An 18,334-nucleotide genomic window follows, 5' to 3' on the forward strand; every position below is an offset into this window, starting at 1 on the left:
AGCCAATCGGAATTAAGGTAGGAAAAATCTGATTGGCTGATTGAATCAGCCAATCAGATTGAGCTCGCATTCTATTGGCTGTTCCGATTAGAGTGGCGGCGATGTGGGGGGACCTCGGTTTAGGGGTGCATAGGTAGTATATGGGAGTTAGTGTACTTTAGAGCACAGTAGTTAAGAGCTTTATGAACCAGCGTTAGCCCATAAAGCTCTTAACTCCTGACTTTTTTCTGCGGCTGGAGTCTTCTCGTTAGAGTTCTAACGCTCACTTCAGCCAAGACTCTAAATACCAGCGTTAGGAAGATCCCATTGAAAAGATAGGATACGCAATTGGCGTAAGGGGATCTGCGGTATGGAAAAGTCGCGGCTGGAAAGTGAGCGTTAGACCCTTTCCTGACTGACTCTATATACCAGCGGGCGGTAAAAACCAGCGTTAGGACTCCCTAACGCTGGTTTGGACGGCTAACGCAGAACTCTAAATCTAGGCGAAAATCTTTTTCAGTATACGTTTTATAAAGGAGCATTTAAAGTGTACGTTGCACGTCCTAAAGGGTTTTTAGCTCTGTAGTGGCCAGACCCACGCTATTTAACCCCTTCGAGTAAAAATTACATTGGCTGTTGTTAAGGGGTTAATGTAATTTTTCTTTATGTTGCCTCTGAAAAGGGTAATTTAAAAATATATATATATGTTACGGTACCAACTGTGTACCGAGGGTTAACCCCAGATGAACAATGTCCTGCATAGACAATCAGCAATTCACAACCCAGCCAGTTTCAGGTTTAAAACAGAATGACAACTTTATTTGAAGGCAGCACACAGATTTATACAGGTTTTTGACCCCCCCTCAGATGGGGGTTGAAAGAATGTTGTACATTAGATAAAAGGGAGAAGCGCCCTTGACATGATACAATAGAATTATATTACTTAAATACTTTACTTAGGCAGATAACAACTTAAACACATTTGGCTTGTCTTATCACCTAGCGTCTGTTCTCTGAGGGTGATTAAACAATGGCCTGTTTATTACTTAAATGTAATTATAGCACACAATAGCTGAGGCCAGAAAACCTGTCTTTAGAAATTAGATTCTTAAAGCTAAACAAAGTTAACTCTTTCAGTCCTGACAGAAGGGTCTGTCACATAGCTCCCCCCTTGTGGAACACTCCGGCAGACCCGGCTTGACCCTTTTGCGGGTCAACCTGGGGATGACCGGACTAGGAGGTGGTAGGCATGTCAGTTTGCCAGGACAATCCATCTGTATTCCCGTTATGAGAGAGAATTCCTGTCCATACAAACAAGGGTTCAACTTCCTCAGTGCCCAGACTAGGGCTAAACAGTCCTTCAAAATCCCATCCGCTTCTTTACGAGTTTTCTGTACCTGCTCTTTATAGGTATCCACAATCCCTTCATACTGACATAGGGTGCCCTTGAGTTGCTGCACCTCACTATGAGCCAGCGTCAGCTTCTCCTCCAGTGTCACTAAGTTTGTCTTTAATGTTTCATGTTCCACTCTCAAGCTGGTGTTTTCTGCAGTCTGTCGGTGCAGCCTGTCTAGCAGAGATTCCTGTTCTAAACGTGCTTTTTCCTCTGCACTCCTCTTCTCTCCCGCTAGCACTGTTACATGATTATTTAACGTGACCATTTTATCCTCTACGTGACTCTTCTCCTTCATCAGCGCATTGTAACGTGACTCCCACATATCAATAGCGGATAGAGATTTACTGAGCTCAGCGTCCTGGGGCTTAGCAGCAGGGGGGTCAGTCTCTGCTGCACGGATCTGAGCACGGGTAGTCACAGGGTTAACATCAGCGGGACCCATGGGAGCATAGGCAGAAACAAGGGGGACCAAGGTATTTCCAAGGAGAACATCAGCTGGTAAATCCTTCATGACCCCCACATTCACAGGTCTAGCGCCCCCTCCCCAATCCAAATGCACCCTGGCAACAGGCAGGCGGAACACAGTGCCCCCTGCTACCCTCACAGCCACAGTGTCTCCTGTGTGCTGTTTCTCAGACACCAAGTTCTTTCGAAGCAAGGTCATGGTAGCACCAGTATCCCGTAGACCACTGACCTCCTTCCCATTCACTTTAACCAGTTGCCGGTTATTCCGGTGGGCAGCTTGCACAAGGTCTGCCTCATGTAGGATGCCCCAGCATTCTTGCGCCTCTACGTAGCGGGCCGCAGGCTGAGGGTTACGTGGGATTCTGCCGGCGGGTCTTCTCCAGGACTGTGCTTGGTTCGCTGCATTTAGGGGACACTCTGGTCTTTTGTGCCCTAGTTGCTTACATCTAAAGCACCGAATCGGTTGTGAGTAGCCCCGCAAATTGAACCGGGCTCTCTGAGGGTAGTTCGTGGCCGGAGGCCGTGTGGTATAGCGGTGCGCTGGGGGTTGGTAACTGGCAGCTGCTGGGGTGACTGGGGGTCTGTACTCCACTCTGGCAGGGGGCTTAGTGGTAGCAGTGTCCAGTTTGCGGGCATCCGTATACTCATCTGCCAAGCGAGCCGCTTCATGCAGGGTGGAGGGTTTACGGTCCCGAACCCACTCTCGAACTCCTGCGGGTAACTTGTCGAAGCAATGTTCCAACAGGAATAGCTGCAGCACCTCTTCCCCAGATACGGCTTGGCACCCCGCCATCCAGTGAGCTGCTGTGCGGTGCACCTTACATGCCCACTCAAGGTAGGAATCGCCAGCCAATTTAACAGTGTCTCTGAACCGTCTCCGGTATGCCTCCGGTGTAACCGCATACCTGGAGAGCAGAGCCTCTTTCACAGTATTATAATCCCCAACTTCCTCATCTGGAATGGCCCGAAAAGCCTCACTGGCCCGGCCGGATAATTTTCCGGATAATATCGTGACCCAGTCCTCTGCGGGTACCTGGTGTAGTGCACATTGTCTCTCAAAATCCGCAAGGTACCCATCAATCTCTCCTTCTGTTTCCAGGAAGTTTTTAAAAGCTGCAAAATTTACTTTTCTCTTTTCCACTGGGTTTGCTGCAGCGCCGCTTTGGCGAAGTAGGTTGGCTTCCACAGCTGCTATGACCCGGTCGATAATTTCCGCAGATGGGTTGGGGCCATAATGTGCCAGTCTTATTTTGACAGCCCGGTCAAAACTTGCTTCTTCAGGGGTTCTGTCTGCTATGCTGGGCCCATTGGTTCCTTCTGTCCCTGGTACTCTTTCCATCTTAGTCAGTATTGTAATAATCCCCCTCTTCCTGAGGTTACTGGCTTGTGTAGTTGCTCTTCTGGGCGATAAGGATTCTCCTGTCGCTTGCCACCAATGTTACGGTACCAACTGTGTACCGAGGGTTAACCCCAGATGAACAATGTCCTGCATAGACAATCAGCAATTCACAACCCAGCCAGTTTCAGGTTTAAAACAGAATGACAACTTTATTTGAAGGCAGCACACAGATTTATACAGGTTTTTGACCCCCCCTCAGATGGGGGTTGAAAGAATGTTGTACATTAGATAAAAGGGAGAAGCGCCCTTGACATGATACAATAGAATTATATTACTTAAATACTTTACTTAGGCAGATAACAACTTAAACACATTTGGCTTGTCTTATCACCTAGCGTCTGTTCTCTGAGGGTGATTAAACAATGGCCTGTTTATTACTTAAATGTAATTATAGCACACAATAGCTGAGGCCAGAAAACCTGTCTTTAGAAATTAGATTCTTAAAGCTAAACACAGTTAACTCTTTCAGTCCTGACAGAAGGGTCTGTCACAATATATAATGATAGAAAAGAGAAAATCAATACATATAAGTCCGCGCACAGATAAGGTCTTTACATATGTTGTAAGTTCTTAATAGTCCAAATGGTGAATTGGAAAACAGAATAAATGGTAAATGGTTTTCTTCTAACCAGAGATTACCCCAATCATATGAGGTAATGTTTGTACTCGAAAGCCAGTGGCGACACTCCTCTGTGTTCTCCCTGTATTGGTCCTTAGGTCTGTGATTCCGGGGATTTTTTATCCTAGGTCACTTCCAAAGTCAGATGGATGTTGTAGGAAACTCCAAACTTGTTGGTAGAAACTTCCTGATAGAAACTTCCAGCTTTTTTTCTCTGTAGCGTTATATCTTTGTATCCCCCAGGAGTATGGTTTTGAGGCAGTAGGTCTCAGTTGAATATCATAGAAAGACAAAAGGAAATCACATAGTGTAACTCTGTCATAAAAGGTATTAATTACTGTTTAAAACACAAAGATTACACTTACATTAATAACCCTCAATCCTTAATTAGGTAAGCATTCAATCATATATACACAAATAGTTAAATCCTGTGAAGATATGCTGACCGTTAGGACCACTTCCAATCTCTGAGGTCTGGGTATAACTCTGGTCCAACTGTAATCTTGGTGAGTCCTCTTTGTAAGAGCCTTATAAAATTACACTGTATTGTATGCAGTGCTAAAGTCTCATATAGTTATGGTAATAAAACCAATTTGAGTGTTAAAAATCACACGGATTGACGATCACATAAAAGACTGTTACTTGTATACAATGTGCAAAGTACATACAATTCTGTCCAGAAAACGGCCTAGAAGTAAATTGTGATAAGATGCCACTTTAGGTTGCCGGTATCGTAACAATAGATCTGTACATCCACTCCAAATATCCTTACGCGTTGTCCGCCTCTCTGAGTACAATATTGTCCATGTCTTTAATGGAATTTAAAACTTTTTTTTTTCTTTTTTTACTCAGGTTGTCCTTTTTAATTTTAAAATTTTCAGATAGATTCTGTAATTCTTTGGATACTAGTTCATTAAACGTTGGTATAAAATTATCTTTTGACTGTGTGGGATAAAAGATTGAGGTAGGTTTAAGATTTGAGTGGGACTTCATAAAATAATTTTTCCCTTCTAAGAATTCTTCACTCTCTATATTCAATTCCTCTAGTATATTAATAGTTTCTTGATCTGAGTCTGAAAAATGTCCCATAAAATTAAGGTTTTGTTTGTTTTCCTGTTTCTCAAAGTGTCGACATAATGTTAATTTCCTAATAAATTTATTGAAATCAATATATAAATTGAAAGGATTAGGACTTCTGGTGGGTGCAAAGCTGAGACCTCTTGATAAAACCTCCAGTTGTATATTGGAGAAAGAGGTTGATGATAAATTAAAGATTTTTAATAGAGGTTCTCATGTTTCCCCCTTTTTGGGGTACTTATTATTTCACTGTCTCCTTCTATTTCCCATCATTCCTCTTCTTCTTCCTCCTCTTCTGGTCCTTTTCTTTTTCTGGTATTGTCCAATGACCATTGAGGCCTTAAATTGATTCTGTGATTTGTTCTTTCTCTATGTGTGTGCAATGGTGTCTCTATATTGTTTGGTAAATATCTTGGGTGGTGATTCCCTACCCAACCTCTCTTTAAAAAAAATTGGTTTGTTTGATCTATATTGTCTCTGTTTATTATGTTGTTCATAATGTCTGTAATTTGGTTTTTGAATCTGTCCCAGATTGGGATTTCTCCATCCATTTTGGTTTTCTCTGTACTGATCATAGTTTTGTCTATTATAACCCTGTTTATAATGATTGGGTCTATTTTTGTTATTACTGGTATTTTTATTTCCCATATCCTTCTTTTTTTCCAGGTGACCTGTCTATGTGTATTACTATTTCCTTTCTTCGAATTGAAGTTAGTTTGGAATCTAGCAGTACCTCTGTATTTATCGGAATTTATACTATCTGTCCTGGTATTTTGGTAGGTAGTAAATTTATTATGTGAATTACTTGGTCTTCTGTTTGCAACTGGAGGTTGTTTACTATTTGTTTTAGTCACACTGGGGTTTCTACTTTTGGGCAGGTTTGTGTTTTTATTAGCATGAGCCCCCCGTGGTTGTTTTGACACAAGATCCACTATTGGTTGTCGGCATCATGTGATGCAGTGACTTCATCACGCAAGAAAAAATACGCCCACTCAGCCATGCTTTATATCTAATCCCGGTCACACTGTACACATACTTTTCCTCTGACGAAGAAGTAAATAAACACTTTGAAACGCGTGAGGATATTTGGAGTGGGTGTACAGATCTATTGTTATGATACCGGAAACCTAAAGTGGCATCTTACCACAATTTACTTCTGGGACGTTTTCTGGACAGAATTGTATGTACTTTGCACATTGTATACAAGTAACAGTCTTTTATGTGATTGTCAATCCATGTGTTTTTTAACACTCAAATTGGTTTTATTACCATAACTATATGAGACTTTAGCACTGCATACAATACAGTGTAATTTTATAACGCTCTTACAAAGAGGACTCACCAAGATTACAGTTGGACCAGAGTTATACCCAGACCTCAGAGATTGGAGGTGGTCCTAACGGTCAGCATATCTTCACAGGATTTAACTATTTGTGTATATATGATTGAATGCTTACCTCATTAAGGATTGAGGGTTATTAATGTAAGTGTAAATGTTTGTGTTTTAAACAGTAATAAATACCTTTTATGACAGAGTTACACTTTGTGATTTCCATTTGTCTTTCTAGGATATTCAACTTAGACCTACTGTCTCAAAACCATACTCCTGGAGGATAAAAAGATATAACGCTACAGAGAAAAAAGCTGGAAGTTTCTATCAGGAAGTTTCTACCAACAAGTTTGGAGTGTCCTACAACATCCATCTGACTTTGGAAGTGATCTAGGATAAAAAATCCCCTGAATCACAGACCTAAGGGCCAATACAGGGAGAACACAGAGGAGTGTCCCCACTGCCTTTCGAGTACAAACATTACATCATATGATTGGGGTAATCTCTGGTAAGAAGAAAACCATTTACAATTTGTTCTGTTTTCCAATTTACCATTTGGACTATTAAGAACTTACAACATATGTAATGACCTTATCTGTGCGCGGACTTATATGTATTGATTTTCTCTTTTCTATCATAATCTTTAATAGTTATAAGGGTACACTGCATTAATCACACGCAGCATGATTAGAAACACACCAATACATCTATATAGTGGGACATTCGCCCATCTCACACGTATAAATACCTAGGGTGGATATAAAGTAATATTATACCAATAAGCTTTTTTGCATAATGGCCAACAAGTATTGAAGTTTTTAGCGCTGGCAATCCACCTTTAATTACATATATTTATTTGTCTTTTGGAAAAAATAATTTTCAATACTAAAAAATAAATGTATGCTTACCTGATAAATTCATTTCTTTCATGATGATGAGAGTCCACACACCATCACAGGTGGGGATTAAAGACCAGTCCTACAAGAGTAGGTAAAACACACCACACAACAGAACTTTAATCCCTCCACTTTCCCATGATTCCTTAGCCATACATATGGCCAAAAAGGGAGAAAATAAGAAAAGCAGGAAAGGAAGAGCAGGGTAAAAGAAGTACAAACTAGTACTGCTGCCAACTGTTATGGAAAAACAAGGGCCGGTTTCATGGACTTTCACCATCATGAAAGAAATTCATTTATCAGGTAAGCATACATTTTTGTTTTCAAAAGACATCACATGTGGGATCCAAGGGGTAGAAAGGAAGAAGAGACATAGAAAGAGAGAGCAGAGGTATAGCTGGAGAAGAGACATAGATTGAGAGAGAAGGGGTATAGAGGGAGAAGAGACATAGAGGGAGAGAGAAGGTGTATAGAGGTAGAAGTCACACAGATGGAGAGAGAATGGATAGAGAGGGAGAAGAGAAATTGATGGAGAGAAAAGGGGTAGAGAGGGAGGAGAGACATTGGTGGAGAGAGACAGGGAGAGAGAAGGGGTAGAGAGGGAGAAGAGACATAGTTGGAGAGAGAAGGGGTAGAGAGGGAGAAAATACATAGGTGGATAGAGGAGGGGTAGAGAGGGAGAAGAGACATAGGTGGAGAGAGAAGAGGTAGAGAGGAAGAAGAGACATAGGTGGAGAGAGAAGAGGTAGAGAGGAAGAAGAGACATAGGTGGAGAGAGAAGGGGTAGAGAGGGAGAAGAGACATAGGTGGAGAGAGAAGAGGTAGAGAGGAAGAAGAGACATAGGTGGAGGGAGAAGAGTTATAGAGGGAGAAGAGACATAGATGGATGCAGAGAGAAGAGATATAAATGGAGAAGATACATAGATGGAGAGAGAAGGGGTATAGAGGGAGAATAGATATATAAATGGAGAGAGAAGGGCATTTTCTAGAGGGAGAAGAGACGTAGATGGAGAGAGAAGAGATATAGAAGGAGAAGAGACATAGAGGCCTATTTATTAAATGTCTGTCAGACCTGATCCGACAGTGCGGATCAGGTCCTACAGACATCGCTGAATACGGAGAGCAATACGCTCTCCATATTCAGCATTGCACCAGCAGCTCACAAGAGCTGCTGATGCAACACCACCCCCTGCAGACTCGCGGCCAATGGGCTGCCAGCAGGGAGGTCTCAATCAACCTGATCGTACTCGATCGGGTTTAATTCCAGCGATGTCTGTCCGCCTCATCAGAGCAGGCGGACAGGGTTATGGAGCAGCGGTCTTTGTACCTTTAAACATGGGCCCACAAGCTCCATACTGAGCTTGATAAATGGGCCTCAGTGAGGGAGAGAGAAGGTGTATAGAGGTAGAAGAGACATAGAGGGAGAGAGAAGGTGTATAGAGGGAGAAGAGACATAGAGGGAGAGAGAAGGTGTATAGAGGGAGAGGAGACATAGAGGGAGAGAGAAGGTGTATAGAGGGAGAAGAGACATAGAGGGAGAGAGAAGGTGTATAGAGGGAGAAGAGACATAAAGGGAGAGAGAAGGTGTATAGAGGGAGAAGAGACATAGAGGGAGAGAGAAGGTGTATAGAGGTAGAAGAGTCATAGAGGGAAAGAGAAGGTGTATAGAGGGAGAGAGAAGGTGTATAGAGGGAGAGAGAAGGTGTATAGAGGGAGAAGAGACATAGAGGGAAAGAGAAGGTGTATAGAGGGAGAAGAGACATAGAGGGAAAGAGAAGGTGTATAGAGGGAGAGAGAAGGTGTATAGAGGGAGAGGAGACATAGAGGGAGAGAGAAGGTGTATAGAGGGAGAGAGAAGGTGTATAGAGGGAGAGAGAAGGTGTATAGAGGGAGAGGAGACATAGAGGGAGAGAGAAGGTGTATAGAGGGAGAGGAGACATAGAGGGAGAGAGAAGGTGTATAGAGGGAGAGAGAAGGTGTATAGAGGGAGAGGAGACATAGAGGGAGAGAGAAGGTGTATAGAGGTAGAAGAGACATAGAGGGAGAGAGAAGGTGTATAGTGGGAGAGAGAAGGTGTATAGATGGAGAAGAGATATAGAGGGAGAGAGAAGGTGTATAGAGGTAGAAGAGACATAGAGGGAGAGAGAAGGTGTATAGAGGGAGAAGAGACATAGAGGGAGAGAGAAGGTGTATAGAGGGAGAGAGAAGGTGTATAGAGGGAGAAGAGACATAGAGGGAGAGAGAAGGTGTATAGAGGGAGAAGAGACATAGAGGGAGAGAGAAGGTGTATAGAGGGAGAAGAGACATAGAGGGAGAGAGAAGGTGTATAGAGGGAGAAGAGACATAGAGGGAGAGAGAAGGTGTATAGAGGGAGAGGAGACATAGAGGGAGAGAGAAGGTGTATAGAGGGAGAAGAGACATAGAGGGAGAGAGAAGGTGTATAGAGGTAGAAGAGACATAGAGGGAGAGAGAAGGTGTATAGAGGGAGAAGAGACATAAAGGGAGAGAGAAGGTGTATAGAGGTAGAAGAGACATAGAGGGAGAGAGAAGGTGTATAGAGGTAGAAGAGACATAGAGGGAGAGAGAAGGTGTATAGAGGGAGAAGAGACATAGAGGGAGAGAGAAGGTGTATAGAGGGAGAAGAGACATAGAGGGAGAGAGAAGGTGTATAGAGGGAGAAGAGACATAGAGGGAGAGAGAAGGTGCATAGAGGGAGAGGAGACATAGAGGGAGAGAGAAGGTGTATAGAGGGAGAAGAGACATAGAGGGAGAGAGAAGGTGTATAGAGGTAGAAGAGACATAGAGGGAGAGAGAAGGTGTATAGAGGTAGAAGAGACATAGAGGGAAATAGAAGGTGTATAGAGGGAGAGAGAAGGTGTATAGAGGGAGAAGAGACATAGAGGGAGAGAGAAGGTGTATAGAGGGAGAAGAGACATAGAGGGAGAGAGAAGGTGTATAGAGGGAGAAGAGACATAGAGGGAGAGAGAAGGTGTATAGAGGGAGAGGAGACATAGAGGGAGAGAGAAGGTGTATAGAGGGAGAAGAGACATAAAGGGAGAGAGAAGGTGTATAGAGGTAGAAGAGACATAGAGGGAGAGAGAAGGTGTATAGAGGGAGAAGAGACATAAAGGGAGAGAGAAGGTGTATAGAGGTAGAAGAGACATAGAGGGAGAGAGAAGGTGTATAGAGGTAGAAGAGACATAGAGGGAGAGAGAAGGTGTATAGAGGGAGAAGAGACATAGAGGGAGAGAGAAGGTGTATAGAGGGAGAAGAGACATAGAGGGAGAGAGAAGGTGCATAGAGGGAGAGGAGACATAGAGGGAGAGAGAAGGTGTATAGAGGGAGAAGAGACATAGAGGGAGAGAGAAGGTGTATAGAGGTAGAAGAGACATAGAGGGAGAGAGAAGGTGTATAGAGGTAGAAGAGACATAGAGGGAAATAGAAGGTGTATAGAGGGAGAGAGAAGGTGTATAGAGGGAGAGAGAAGGTGTATAGAGGGAGAAGAGACATAGAGGGAGAGAGAAGGTGTATAGAGGGAGAGAGAAGGTGTATAGAGGGAGAAGAGACATAGAGGGAGAGAGAAGGTGTATAGAGGGAGAGAGAAGGTGTATAGAGGGAGAAGAGACATAGAGGGAGAGAGAAGGTGTATAGAGGTAGAAGAGACATAGCGGCAGAGAGAAAGTGTATAGAGGGAGAAGAGACATAGAGGGAGAGAGAAGGTGTATAGAGGGAGAAGAGACATAGAGGGAGAGAGAAGGTGTATAGAGGGAGAGAGAAGGTGTATAGAGGGAGAGAGAAGGTGTATAGAGGGAGAGAGAAGGTGTATAGAGGGAGAGAGAAGGTGTATAGAGGGAGAGAGAAGGTGTATAGAGGGAGAGAGAAGGTGTATAGAGGGAGAGAGAAGGTGTATAGAGGGAGAAGAGACATAGAGGGAGAGAGAAGGTGTATAGATGGAGAAGAGATATAGAGGGAGAGAGAAGGTGTATAGAGGGAGAAGAGACATAAAGGGAGAGAGAAGGTGTATAGAGGGAGAGAGAAGGTGTATAGAGGGAGAGAGAAGGTGTATAGAGGGAGAGAGAAGGTGTATAGAGGGAGAGAGAAGGTGTATAGAGGGAGAGAGAAGGTGTATATATAGGGAGAAGAGACATAGAGGGAGAGAGAAGGTGTATAGAGGGAGAGAGAAGGTGTATAGAGGGAGAGAGAAGGTGTATAGAGGGAGAAGAGACATAGAGGGAGAGAGAAGGTGTATAGAGGGAGAAGAGACATAGAGGGAGAGAGAAGGTGTATAGAGGGAGAAGAGACATAGAGGGAGAGAGAAGGTGTATAGAGGGAGAAGAGACATAGAGGGAGAGAGAAGGTGTATAGAGGGAGAAGAGACATAGAGGGAGAGAGAAGGTGTATAGAGGGAGAAGAGACATAAAGGGAGAGAGAAGGTGTATAGAGGGAGAAGAGACATAGAGGGAGAGAGAAGGTGTATAGAGGGAGAAGAGACATAGAGGGAGAGAGAAGGTGTATAGAGGGAGAAGAGACATAGAGGGAGAAGAGACATAGAGGGAGAGAGAAGGTGTATAGAGGGAGAAGAGACATAGAGGGAGGAAGAAGGGGTATAAAGGGAGAGAGAAGGGGTATAGAAGGAGAAGAGTCATAGGTGGAACGAGAAGGGTTATAGAGGGAGAAGAGACATAGGTAGAGAGAGAAGGGTTATAGAGGGAGAAGAGACACAGATGAAGAGAGCGCGAGGAGGAGAAGAGAGGACATGTAGTGTAAGACATGTAATGAAATAGTATGATTTGTAATGCATGCAATCTAGATACCACTCAGTCTCACACCTTACCTTAGACTCTTAAGTGAGAAGAGTCAAGATTTAGGTCATTGACTTGAGGGGGCTAAGGGAAGTCAGAGGAAGGAACAGATGAAAACAATAGTGAGAAGACAAGTTTGTAGAAAGAGTGACACAGTTTAAAGAAAACACAGAATGTGCTAATATGTATTATAACCTGAAAGACAGGTGAAAAGGCTATGGAGGAGAATAGGCAATGTATGTATATATTCCAGCAGTGTTAAGTTTGAGTTACTGCAGAGGCTCCTGCACATTTAGGAGTGTTATTCCTAGAACAACACATAGAAGGTAATTACAGTGGACGTCTGCTTAAAGTAATTATCCTTATTTGGTACTTTAAGAGATGCAATGTAGCTATAGAAAGTTCTCTGAGCGGAGTCACGCTGGCAGGCAGTGAAACAGTAACAGAGCTGATTGTGTGAGAATACCTGCAGATATGCTTCTTGGCAGGCTCTGGTTTCAATCAATAGAAGCATCCGTATTTTATAGTGCAAGTGCTTTGATGTGCAGCTAACTGGTTGCTATTTGCATATGTTGGTGTGAGCGAGTTACTCACTGTGGGTGTGCGGGCTCCGGTGTTACTTCCCAGCTAGGCGGGTGTGAGCTGTAACGCTCGACTCCCTGTGGGGTGCAGGCTCTGGTGTTTGTTTCCAGCTAGGCGTGTGTGAGCTGTAACGCTCGGCGTGTCCGTGGCGTGCTGTAACAGATAGAGGAGGAGTGTTGGTAGGAGCGTTACTCCTGACGTGCTGCTGTGTTGCAGCTCCGGGTATCCGTTGATGAAATGAGACACAGAGTTCAGTAAGTGCTGCGGTAGCAGCGTGAGTTGTATTCTGAGAGATATTAGAGTTTGGCAACAATGTTGCAAATAAGTTACAATATATGTCCCAATACTACAACTAACACGAAGTTCAGGTAGATTGGAATTTCTTATAACAGGCTAAGCAGAAAGCTATGGTTCAGCCTGACATGCCTTCAGATTCAAATTACTTAGCAGCGAGGTAGGATAGGGAGGAGTCTTAAGTAAACTTGGTTTGAGATTTTATTAAAGAGACAGTGCAGAACGTAACAGGACACCCCTCCCAAGGAGCAGCTCCGCGGATCAGGGACCAGGCCTGTCCGGGTGTTTACGGTGGAACTCAGCGATCAACCGGGGAGCTGAAAGGTTGGTGGACGGTTCCCATGAATCTTCTTCAGCACCGAAGTTCTTCCATCTGATCAAGTACTGTAGGCATCGACGGTGGTATCGAGAGTCAAGGACGATCTGGACCTCGTATAGGTCTTCAGAGGTCGTTGGAGTAGGGGTAGACGGGGAACATGAACCCGGTCTTGTCGGTTTGTAAGGCTTAAGTAGAGCAACATGAAATGCCAGATGGATTGTATATGTGGTAGGTAAAGTTAACTTAACAGCGTTCTGGTTCAACACCTTCTCAATGGGGAAAGGTCCGATGAATAGAGAAGCCAATTTTTTGGATGGTACAGACAACCTTAAATGCTTTGTGGACAACCATACTTTGTCGCCAATCTTCTATGATAGTGAGGTTGATCTCCGAAGGTCATAATAACGTTTTTGGTTTTGTTGAGCGTCCAGTAGAGTAGCTTTTATAGAGGTGAATCCATGTGCAATGGAATTGACAAATTCATTAACCACAGGGGATTCAGTTTCTGAATGATTGTTTAGATGATATGTTGGATGGAAACCGTAGTTAATGAAGAAAGGGGTAGCCTTTGCAGAGCTATTGATCGTGTTGTTAAAGGAGAACTCTGCGAAAGGCAACAGACTTAACCAGTCATCTTGTTGGGATGAACAGTAGCAACGTAGGAATTGTTCTAAGGTTTGATTAGCTCTTTCGCAGAGACCATTCGTCTGAGGATGGAAGGCAGTTGACATATGTCTCTCTATCTTGAGTATACTGCAAAGGTGTGTCCAGAAACGAGAAGTGAACTGGGAACCTCTGTCCGTTGTTATGGAGTCTGGAAATCCGTGTAATCGGACTATATGATTCAGAAAGAGCTGCGCGGTTTCTTTGGCTGTAGGCAAGCCAATAGCAGGTAGAAAATGTGCCATCTTCGAGAAATGGTCAATGACAACAAGTATCGTGTTATGATTTCCAGATGGGGGTAACTCTACGATGAAGTCCATGGCAATTGATTTCCAGGGTCTTTCCGGTACAGAGAGGGAAAGAAGACAACCATAGGGATGATGCCTCGAGTGTTTGTTCTGCGAACAGACTGAACATGAAGCAACGTAGTTCTTTACATCTCGAGTCAAATGTGGCCACCAATATTCTCTACGTATTAAATGAAGAGTCTTATGTAAACCAGGATGACCCGCCAGAAGGGCATCATGCGCAGATTTTAGGACAGTTTGTCTCATTGAGTCTGGAACATATAGAAGTTTCCCTTTGTACAGGGGTCTGTTCGGAGCCTTGTGTAATTGCAAACATCCTGTAGGGCTTTCGTCTTTTTGTCTTTTCATGAGCAGGGTGTTGCTGGTAGTGGTGAGTCCAATCAACCTGTCACTGGGTATGATGGTGTCCGAACTGGTATAGCTGTTTGGTCTGGGGTCTCTTCTTGATAAGGCGTCGGCCTTCCCATTCTTTGTTCCTGGTCTGTAGGTTATTACATAGTTGAAGTGACTAAAGAAGAGACTCCATCTTACCTGGCGAGAGCTGAGGGTTTTATTAATTTTTAAGAACTGAAGGTTCCTATGGTCAGTGTATATTGTTATTGGAGTAGGCGTTCCCTCAAGAAGATGCCTCCAGAATTCTAGGGAAGCCTTGATCGCTAGCAATTCTTTTTCCCCGACTCCATAGTTGAGTTCTGCGCTATTCATCAGTCTGGAGAAGTAGGAGACAGGATGTAGAGGTTGTGAGGATGTCTTTCGTTGTGATAAGACTGCACCTATTGTGTGGTCTGAGGCATCGACTTCCAACACTTAGGGTAATGTTGGGTCGGGGAACTGCAGGATAGGTGCTGTCATGAATCTCTTTTTTAGAGATTGGAAAGCTGCGTCTGCTTGATCATTCCATTTGAAAGTGTGATTTTTCTTGGTTAAGGTGGTCATGGGTTTGATTATTGCGGAGAAGCCTTGGATGAACTTTCTGTAGAAATTGGCTTATCCAATGAATCTCTGTAAATCCTTTTTGGAGCTGGGTGTAGGCCAATTCTTAATGGCCTCTACCTTGTTATCCTCCATCTCAATTCCCGAAGGGGATATTCGATAGCCAAGGAAGGATATGGGCTGAGAGTTAAAGACGCATTTCTCTACCTTTACGTAGAGTGAATTTGTTCTTAGGCGGGTGAGAACAGTGTTGACATGTGTTATATGATTCTTCATAGTATCGGAATAAATCAGAATATCGTCAAGGTAGATAACCATCACTACATCCAGCAAGTCCCTGAAGAGGTCGTTCATAAAATGCTGGAAGGTTGCGGGGGCATTACACAGTCCGAATGGCATGACCCTATATTCGAACAAGCCATACCTCATCTGGAAAGCAGTCAGCCATTCATCCCCGTGCCTGATCCGAACCAGGTTGTAGGTCCCACGAAGATCGAGTTTGGTAAAGATCTTTGCCCCTTGTAGTCGTTCAATCAGTTCTGGTATCAAGGGCAATGGATACCTGTTCTTTTTTGTTCGAGCATTCAATTCCCTATAATCTATAATAGGTTGAAGGCTGTTATCTTTATTCCTCACGAAGAAGATTCCAGCACCTGCTGAGGAAGTGGAGGGTCTGATGAAACCCTTGCGAAGGTTCTCGTCAAGATATTCTTTCAGATGTTTAAGTTCTGGATCAGACAAGGGATACACTCGGCCGTATGGGACAGTGGAATTTGGGAGCAATTCAATCGGGCAATCATAAGGCCTGTGGGGTGGTAATACTTGAGCTTCCTTTTTATCAAATACATCGGCGAACTCTTGGTAGCAGTGAGGTATTGAGACATCAGATATGTGCAACAACAGGTGAGGAGTCTGTGGCTTCCCCATAGTATGGAAGGGTTGTGGTGTTTAAGCCATTTAAGACCTAGTATTAAAGGGAATAATGGTGTGCGTATTACTTCTAGTACAATATACTCAGTATGCCCAGATGTGAAAGTCAATCTTAAAGGAGCTGTCTGGTGTGTTATTGGACCTGATTTAATAGAAGAGCTATCTACGAGTTTGATAGGCAGTGAATTTACTTTCTTTATTAGAGGTATTTTATGTGCACAAACAAAATCATAATCAATGAAATCTCCTGTTGCTCCGGAGTCAATCACGGCTTGTGTAAGGGCTCGCTGGTGCTCCCACTGTAGGGAAACAGAGAATGAAAAATGAGAAGAGGTTTTGTCAGCTATAACATGACACACAGACTCAACTTTGGACTTACCCTTCCTTTGTCTAGGGAGATTCGGGCAATCCTTAACTGTGTGTTCTGGGCTGGCACAGTACATGAACAAATTGAGATGTTTGCGTCAAGCTTTTTCTTCGGGCTTCAGTGGTCCCTTTACAAAAGCTATCTCCATGGGTTCTTCAGTTGCCCTAATTGTGGGGGCTGAAGTGATGAACCTTTTTGTTGGGTAATCTGAGTGACCCTTTTCTGACTTTCTTTCGCGTAGACGTCTGTCAATGGAAATGCTAATGGCTATTAGACAGTCCAAGCTAGTGGGCATGGATATGCGTGCCAGCTCGTCCTTTATGTTCTTGCTCAGGCCTAGACGGAATTGGTTTTTCAGAGCATGTTCGTTCCAGAGGGTGTCTGGAGCCCATCTCTTGTATTCCGTTATATAATCTTCGACTGGTCTTCTACCTTGTCTCAAAGCCCTAATAGCTGTTTCTGCTGAGCATTGCTTGTCATGATCTTGATAAAGTTGTGACATCGCAGCGAAGAAAGAATCTAGTAAATCAAGAATGGGATCGTTTGACTCATAAAACGTGTTTGCCCAGGTTCTTGCCTCACCTGAGAGGTAGGATATAACCGTCAAAACACGTATACGATCATTGGGGTAGGTTTTTGGCTTCAGTTAAATAAACAAATTACAGGAATTTTGAAAATCCCTGAAACGGGATCTATCGCCAAAAAACTTCTCAGGAGGGCACACCTGCGGTTCAGGGAGTTCAGAAGTTGCTGCTTTTAAAGTCATTTGTTCGTTAATGAATTTTCTCAGTTGTTCATTTTCAGACTTGATTTCACACAAGCCTTGGAGCATCAGATCCATGTTTTGTGACAGGGTGCCAACCCTAGTTGATAGGTCACTTAGATCCATGCCTAAAGTAAAAGATTGGATGCAAGTTTTAAGTGCTAAGTAATATGTAAGACATGTAATGAAATAGTATGATTTGTAATGCATGCAATCTAGATACCACTCAGTCTCACACCTTACCTTAGACTCTTAAGTGAGATTTAGGTCATTGACTTGAGGGGACTAAGGGAAGTCAGAGGAAGGAACAGATTAAACCAATAGTGAGAAGACAAGTTTGTAGAAAGAGTGACACAGTTTAAAGAAAACACAGAATGTGCTAATATGTATTATAACCTGAAAGACAGGTGAAAAGGCTATGGAGGAGAATAGGGAATGTATGTATATATTCCAGCAGTGTTAAGTTTGAGTTACTGCATAGGCTCCTGCACATTTAGGAGTGTTATTACTAGAACAACATATAGAAGTTAATTACAGATAAGTGGACTTCTGCTTAAAGTAATTATCCTTATTTGGTACTTTAAGAGATGCAATGTAGCTATAGAAAGTTCTCTGAGCGGAGTCACGCTGGCAGGCAGTGAAACAGTAACAGAGCTGATTGTGTGAGAATACCTGCAGATATGCTTCTTGGCAGGCTCTGGTTTCAATCAATAGAAGCAGCCGTATTTTATAGTGCAAGTGCTTTGATGTGCAGCTAACTGGTTGCTATTTGCATATTTTGGTGTGAGCAAGTTACTCACTGTGGGTGTGCGGGCTCCGGTGTTACTTCCCAGCTAGGCGGGTGTGAGCTGTAACGCTCGACTCACTGTGGGGTGCAGGCTCCGGTGTTTGTTTCCAGCTAGGCGTGTGTGAGCTGTAACGCTCAGCGTGTCCGTGGCGTGCTGTGACAGATAGAGGAGGAGTGTTGGTAGGAGCGTTACTCCTGACGTGCTGCTGTGTTTCAGCTCCTGGTGTCCGTTGATGAAATGAGACACAGAGTTCAGTAAGTGCTGCGGTAGCAGCGTGAGTTGTATTCTAAGAGATATTAGAGTTTGGCAACAATGTTGCAAATAAGTTACAATATATGTCCCAATACTACAGCTAACACGAAGTTCAGGTAGATTGGAATTTCTTATAACAGGCTAAGCAGAAAGCTATGGTTCAGCCTGACAT

This window comes from Bombina bombina, unplaced genomic scaffold (assembly GCF_027579735.1).
Source record: "Bombina bombina isolate aBomBom1 unplaced genomic scaffold, aBomBom1.pri scaffold_457, whole genome shotgun sequence".
Taxonomy (NCBI): Eukaryota; Metazoa; Chordata; class Amphibia; order Anura; family Bombinatoridae; genus Bombina; species Bombina bombina.